At 34.3% G+C, this 8,472-nt stretch overlaps 1 long non-coding RNA gene across 1 annotated transcript; it reads right to left on the reverse strand.

Annotated features, from left to right (window-relative positions):
- Positions 1-6,124: 6,124 nt before the first annotated feature.
- LOC110798380 (uncharacterized) lies at positions 6,125-7,705 on the reverse strand. Its single transcript, XR_008919120.1, has 2 exons — positions 7,456-7,705; positions 6,125-7,356 (listed from the first exon to the last, which is right to left on the reverse strand). It is a non-coding gene; the product is annotated as an uncharacterized lncRNA (long non-coding RNA).
- Between the last annotated feature and the right edge of the window lie 767 nt (positions 7,706-8,472).

The following is an 8,472-nucleotide window of genomic DNA, read 5'->3' on the forward strand; positions in this document are numbered from 1 at the left end:
AAATTCCAAACAAAAAACATAAAAATCTCACCTAAATTTATATTATCACCTAAAGATGCGAATAAATCCAAACTCACCCCATCACCCATGGCGGGTATAAAGCGGGGCGAGTGGGGATGGGGCGGGGCGAGTGGGGATGGGGCGGAGCGGGCGGGGATGGGGCGGGTTCAACACAAAATCCACACCCGCCCCATCACCCATGGCGGGTACAAATTTCATACCCATCCCCGCCTACTTGGGGCGGATGCGGGGCGGGTCTCCCGCGAAACCCGCCCCACTGACATCCCTAGTCCTTAGGTTCATTTGTTGGTAGTTGGGATCGAAAATGCCATTTTTGGCCATAAATGACCTATATCGACCCAAATGACCCATAGGCGTGCATAACGAACTTGAAATGAGTCTTATAAACATATAACTAATCATATGAATCATGAAAAAGATTTAGAATTTGGACTTAGGTTTGTTTGTTGGTAGTTGGGATTGAAAATGCCATTTTTGGCCATAAATGACCTATATCGACCCAAATGACTCTTAGGCTTGCATAATGAACTTGAAATGAGTTTCGTAAACATATAACTAATCATATGAATCATTAAAAAGGTTTAGAATGTGGATATAGGTTCGTTTGTTGGTAGTTGGGATCGAAAATGCCATTTTTGGCCATAAATGACCTATATCGACCCGAATGACCCATAGGCGTTCATAACGAACATGAAATGAGTCTTATAATCATATAACTAATCATATGAATCATGAAAAACGTTTAGAATATGGAAATAGGTTCGTTTGTTGGTAGTTGGGATAGAAAATGCCACTTTTGGCCATAAATGACCTATATCGACCCAAATCACCCATAGGCGTGCATAAAGAACTTAAAATGAGTCTTATAAACATAGAAATAATCATATGAATCATGAAAAACATTTAGAATATGGAAATAGGTTCGTTTGTTGGTAGTTGGGATCGAAAATGTCATAAATGGCCATAAATGGCCTATATCGACCCAAATGACCCTTAGGCTTGCATAACGAACTTGAAATGAGTTTCGTAAACATATAACTAATCATATGAATCATGAAAAAGGTTTAGAATGTGGATATAGGTTCGTTTGTTGGTAGTTGGGATAGAAAATGCCATTTTTGTACATAAATGACCTATATCGATCCAAATGAACCATAGGCGTGCATAACGAACTTTAAATGAATATTAGTAACCTCTAACTAAGCATATGAAACATAAAAAAGATTTAGAAAGTGTCCTTAGGTTCATTTGTTGGTAGTTGGGATCGAAAATGCCATTTTTGGCCATAAATGGCCTATATCGACCCAAATGACCCTTAGGCTTGCATAACGAACTTGAAATGAGTTTCATAAACATATAACTAATCATATGAATTATGAAAAAGGGTTAGAATGTGGAAATAGGTTCGTTTGTTGGTAGTTGGGATCAAAAATGCCATTTTTGGCCATAAATGACCTATATCGACCCAAATGACCCATAGGCGTGAATAACGAACTTGAAATGAGTCTTATAAACATATAACTAATCATATGAATTATGAAAAATATTTAGAAAGTGTCCTTAGGTTCATTTGTTGATATTTGGGATCGAAAATGCCATTTTTGGCCAAATATGATCTATATCGAACCAAATGAGCCTTAGATGTGCATAAAGAACTTGAAATGAATCTTAGTACACTCTGAAAGTTGTTTTCGCGACCAATATAATTTCCGTTTTCGCATATGAAACTTAATTTAATTTATTGGTTTGCATGTACGTAAAACTCCAAGGGATGGGCTATTTACCAAAGAGGAGTTGGATGAAGTTCGAGACAAGTGAGCTACTTACTTCAACGATTGTGAACTACCCTCAGTGTAATAAATAGAGCAGACTTGTACTTATCTGTGACTCTTACATTATTTTGTTATTTATCGATTTAATTAATTAAATTTGAATTAATTCGGTAATATTATTGGAAATTTGAAATTTATATCATTTTTAAGGAATGTCAAGTTGATGTTTGGTGAAACAGTATTCTATAAATTATAATGCAGAATTGTATATTGGAAAATCATAAATTATATTGCAAAATATTAGGAATTATATTGTAGATTTTTTTTTTTTTTAAAAAAAAAACTCAAAATTTGCCCTTGTTTGCAACAAGAGCAACTTATGTGAAGCTCATAAGTTGCCATTGTTAAGGGAAACTTTTGATAATTTTACAAAAGTGACCCAGCCATAGGTGGCATTTATAAAGGGCAACTTATAAGCCTATTTTAAGGGCAACTTATGATGTTTTTTCCTCTAGTGCACAACTTACTCTTGACTGAACCCGTAGGGTCACACAAATAGTACGTGATCGGATCAAGTATTTGAGTGAATATATTATTCATTAAATACTCTATTTATGAACATTCGGAAACGACGGATCTCTGTTCCAGTGGGAGCTGAAATCGTCAAAAGGCAAAATATAGAATACTCCGGAAATGATGATATTGCCGGAAACGGAAATATGGATCATGACAAAAATATAAATATTATCCAAGTCGTAGATGTTGCCGGAAACGGAAACATGGTACGTATCGGAAAATATTATCGGAAATAGAAATATTGCCGGAATCGGAAATATTTCCAGAAAAGGAAATATTGTCGGAATCGGAAATATTGTCGGAATCGGGAATAAATTCCGGAAACGGAAATATTAATTATTTGTTCGAATCGGAAATAAATTCCGGAATCGAAAATATTAAATATTTGTTCGAATCGGAAATGAATTCCGGAATCGGAAAACGAATCGGAAGCGCGACGTACGAACGATCGACGAACGAGCTTGCGAGAGGCAAGACCAAGCGCCTAGCAAGCCCGCACGCGGGAGCAGCGAGCAAAGCAGGCCGAGAAAAGCAGCGCCCAACAAGATGGGCCGCTTGCTTGCTGCCAGCGCCCAACGCTCTTGGGCCGAGGTGAGTGCGCCCACTCGTAGGCTGCGGGCTGCATAGCAGCATGGGCTCAAGGCCACGCATGCAATGCCTTGGCCGATTAGAATTACTTGGTTGTCAAGTAATCGTGTTTTCCTAATTCTACCCAATTTGGATTTTTTAGTTAAATCTGAAATACTTAGGTACTTGATTAAACCTAAAATTCTAATGATATTATTTAACTCGAATCCTAATGGATTTAGTTATTCGATTCCTAGTAGAATTCAAACTCCGTTATTTCCACCATATAAATATGTGGTTCATGATCACAATTTATAATGCAATTTAATAGTATTCCAATACATTAAGTTCAAGAGAGAATTTAATATTTGCCTAACATTATTGTGAGTTTTCCGAGTGCACATAAAACCTTAGAGAATATTCTAGTTGGTTGAATCTAAGACGGATCCGAACGTGCTGTGGACTATCTACGGAGGGGCGACATTTGGAGTCCTGAACTTGTTCTTGTTCGATTCGGGAGCAGCTAAGGAAGGCACGCATCACATTGTATGTATCCTAATTATGCTAATTGACTACGTGACAATTAATTTGGATTCCTGGATTTATGGTTTTTCCGCATGCATTATATTGTTTATATTATTCATAACCTTACATTTAGAACATACTCCCTCAGTCCCTTAATACTTGACCTGTTTTGACCGGACACGCTTGCCAATGTATAACTTTGACCACTAATTTCTTTAACTACATATTATAAAAACTTATAAAAATATTAATATTTTGAAAATATATGAAGCCAATAATATATTATATACTAACATTCGTTTTCATACACTAGAAATAAAATAGGGTCAAAGTAAATTATGTGAATAGTGCAAAAACTCAAAACAGGTCGAGTATTAAGAGACGGAGGGAGTAAGCCATAAGGTATAGAACTTACACCATACGTTTTAGAACATACACCATAAGTTTTAGAACATATAGGCTTATGTTTTAGAACACATTTTAAATTTTATTACATACGCGAGTTTATTGTACTTATTGTCTTCTTACTTTAGTATTTTCAAAAAAAAAAATTGTGATGGTTGGTCAGGTACTCAGGTATGCTTTCTAATTCTTCGCGGGCGTATTTTGTGAATCTGGCCTACCAAACACACCGGTGCTTTAACTCTTCAGGTATGCAAATGAACTTTTCTTACTTGTTTGATAGGGATGTTGTACTGTGAAATATGCAGATTGTACAATATGAGTATATTGGGTAATGAGCTTGTGTTGTTCTTTTCTATTTGATTATGAACTTCCATAATGAATTTCAAAATTCATAGTCTATCATGTACATGGTATGGTGATTTCCTCCCTTAGTTTTTTATTTCTGAAATCTATTTTTTTGGGGATCTGAAACATGGGCATCGGAGTCTGGAGTTGTCTTGTTGTTGTGAAGTAGATGTATTTGAAAGGGTTATATCATCAACTTGAAAGTAATCATAATTGACTAAGTAAAACACTAGTCCGACACAGATTAGCTTACAGGCATACAATGAGTTGTTGTATACTAATCAAGTTTATAATGCTAGATATTGGACCAGTTTGGTGTGTTGGTCTGGTCTGAGCCTGCAGACAGACAGGTCAACTGTTTATGACTGGTTGTCTGAGCCTGCAGCCATTCATTTTGGAGGTGACTCGTTGAGGTTTCTAGTGAGGGATAGGTTTGCAGTTGACTTCTGCAAGTGCAGTAGTGCACCCTGCTTCTTCTGTTGGCTATTGGTTTTAGGTTTTAGTATGCCAGATAGCCTTCCGAAAAATAAGGGTAAAGTATATTTTTCTCTCATTTTAGAAGTAGATCAAAACTTTGTAAAAGTAAATTAATTTGGCTCAAAGTAAATTCGTTCTTAACTTCAGCAGGCATGGTAACTTCAAATGATTAGCCTACATACAACAAAACATCACCCACATTATCCCGAACAATATTAGTAGGGCCTACTTTCCCATCTTTAACTATAATGTATGTATTTAGCTTGAAGATGATTGTTGCAGGTGGCTGTCAAATACTTCTAATTGCATTAAGCAGCTGGCAAGGGCAGCATCTTGTAAGAGGTTTGCTTCGTACTCCCTAAGGCATAGTTGTTTTGGTTTTTTCTCTACTTTTATTTATTCTATTGAAAAACAACTAGCCTACTAGCTCAATAGGTAGAGCTTTGTGCAAATGCACAAAAGATGTGGGTTCGAATCCCACGTAGGTTAATCACGTAATTTTAAAACATATGCCACATTATCTAGAACAAAAGTTCAACTTTTTAGAACATGGACTAAAAAAGAGTTTAATATTATTAAAGTGAGAATATTCAAGTCAAATCACATTAGTTAGGTTAATAACCAACTATTAAAAACAATGTTCGTTAAATACTTGAGCAAAGCTCAATTGACTACATGTTTGACTCTTTAAGCTCGAATTACCTCAAACTAAGATCAAACAAACTAAAATTGGGTTGGGCTACACGGCTGCAGGCTTGAAGCCACTGGTAATAGAAACATATATGCTACACTATTTAGAACAATATTTATTTGTATCCAAAAAATATTTTAATTTTTAGAACATATGCTAAATTATTTAGAACAGTTCAATGTTTTAAAACATGGACGTACGAATTCTAGTAAGAGGGGTGTTGTTTAGCAACGGTTGGGAGAACCGATGTCTATTGTACATATTATACCTTCCTGACTAACCATTATCTTTTCTTTAGTTGACAGAAAATTTAACTCGTAATTTATTCCAGCCTATGTAGGACTCAAACCTCCAACCATGTGTAATGACACATTGCTCTACTATTTTGAGCTAATAGGCTTTTGAAAACATTTAAGAATAAAAAATAATTTATGTTTTAGGAAGTTTCAATTAGAAAGACACTCAAAATAGATACATAAACCTTTAGAACATATGCAACAATAATTAGAACATATGTGCAATAATAATTCAGAACATATGCAACAATAATCTAGAACATATGCAACAATAATCTAGAACATATGCAACAATAATCTAGAACATAAGAGGTATCACACAGAAGTACATAGATAAAAGTAAACGTATCATACAGAAGTACATAGATAAAAGTAAAGGTATCATACAGAAGTACATAGATAAAAGTAAACGTATCATACAGAAGTACATAGATAAAAGTAAACGCAAATTTGAAAATCATACCTTTGAATAACCAATAATTATACATAAGATGGTATCATACAGAAGTACAAGATTTTCTTATGTAGCATAAGATTATAATCCATCTGAATAACCACTATTTATACATAAGAAGAAGCATATAAAAAATTTTAACCAGAAGACCCACATGAATCCCTCATCCCATCTTCCTATTAAGAGAACCAGCAAAAGCAAGACTCACCAACACTACCAGAAAACCAGCTAGCTCCCTTTCCACTAAGTTATGGTTATTTTGATAATGATTACAAGGGATAATGAAGGACAATGTTATGATACAAATGAAATGAGTATTACCAATAATGCTATGATCATAAATTTTGATTTGGAGTTCTCACCTAAAACAGTTACAGCTCATCAGTTTGTCATGGGGAATATTGCTAAACAAATTAATAAAGTAGTAAGAATGCTCTTATCATAATCTGTCTTGTTCTGAAAAATGAGTTAGCTGTACATGGTTATAATTTTTTTCTATGATCACTACTACGAACAATCTCTATTGGTATGGAGTTTTGTATTTTTCCATTACTAGTACTGCACAATATTGTGTCATCTAACCTGTAATGTATATTTGTTTCCTCACTATGATTAAGTCAATAAATGTACAAAGAAACATAGATAAAGGTTTAGAATATACGCAACAATAATTAGAACATACACAAAGATAATTAGAACAGACGCAATGATAAAGTTTATGCTAGAGCTGAGCTAGTTTCAAAACAGAGCAGACCTACTTTCAATCATCAACCTGAAAATCAGCAATAATTAATAAGAGGAAGGGAATGAAAGAAGAAACCTTGGTCGATGTCTTATAAAGTCTTTAAATACCAACATAATTTCATAGACACAGGTGAATGCCCCTCATAATTCATAAATTCATAATTATTAGAAAAGCAGAAATTGTAAGAACAATATTATCACTCCACTACTGCATTATTGATGAATAGTTGGTGTTGAATATGGTTACAACAGAAGGTTGCAACACGCATATCATTGCAAGTGGAAGCATCGCAAGCAACGCGAATTATGATATTAAATACTAGATCAAACACATCAAACACATAAATCGACCAATTAGGTTGAAATTACACAATTGAAAAATAGACCCAAATTGAGAATTTTACCTTTGAATTAAACCTAAAAACTGAGAAATCCAGAATTTGATGAAGAAAATCGATAGTTTTTTCATAAATCTGCACGAATCTGGACGAATTTGTTGAAGAAGAACGAAATCAAACACACAAATCATCAAAATACATTAAATTAAAATATTGAAAACTAAACCAAAATTTGGAATTATACCTTTGAAATAAACATATAAACACGAAATCTGAAAAAATTGGTGAAGATAATCTCGATTATATTATGCAAAATAGCACGAACTTGAACGAAATTGATGAAGGATTTAGGGTAAAATGTGCGAAATTGTACAGGGAAGGAGAGAGAGAATGAAGTTATTGAAAGAAGTGACGTGAAAGAGGAAGAAGAAAGGGGGTAGGTGGGCAAAGAATTACAAAAATGCCATTACTCACATGATTGATTTGGGCGGTCAGATTAGATTTGATCCTACGGTGCAGAGAGTGTTCTTATTGAGAAAAGTGTTCTTACCGAAAGAAGTGTTCTTACAAGAGCCTTTGTCTATATATATATATATATATATATATATATATATATATATATATATATATATATATATATATATATTGAGAAAAGTGTGCTTGGTGTGCTTGGTGTTTGTTATTCGACAAACTAAGGCCCAAGTATAAATATATGTTTCATTGTGATTTATTCAAATGAGACACAAAGGTATTGTTTCTACCACGAATTTTTGAGAACATAATGTTTGTTTGCTAGAAATAATGTCCTTTTAGAGATTCGTTTCCAAAATGACAAGTGGGAGAAAATAGACCTCGAAAGTCTTCGAGGCGAACAACAAACATAAACGGACATTCCAGAGGCTTTTCGAAGTTCTTTAGAAAGTCCGAACCCTTATTCTTTAAGGACTTTAGAAGTGGCTTTTAAGAATAGAAATCTCTTAGAAGACTTTACAAGTGCTTCAAGGAGAACACAATATTCAAAAGACTTTCAAGTGTCTGTTGATATTCTATTGTTTGATGTCCTATACCCAAGTAGGCATAGAGTTCAAGTCACTGAAACTATGAGATTCTTCTATTAGATAGTGAAGAAACATAGAGTTCAGGTCACTGAAACTATGAGATTCTTCTATTAGATAGTGAAGAAACCTACAACTTGCAGTCAAACTATTATCATGTAGATTAATGAGTTTGTGACTTGTAAGAAAGCTATGACGAAACCCAG

The sequence above is a fragment of the Spinacia oleracea genome, chromosome 4 (assembly GCF_020520425.1).
Source record: "Spinacia oleracea cultivar Varoflay chromosome 4, BTI_SOV_V1, whole genome shotgun sequence".
NCBI classification, from domain to species: Eukaryota; Viridiplantae; Streptophyta; class Magnoliopsida; order Caryophyllales; family Amaranthaceae; genus Spinacia; species Spinacia oleracea.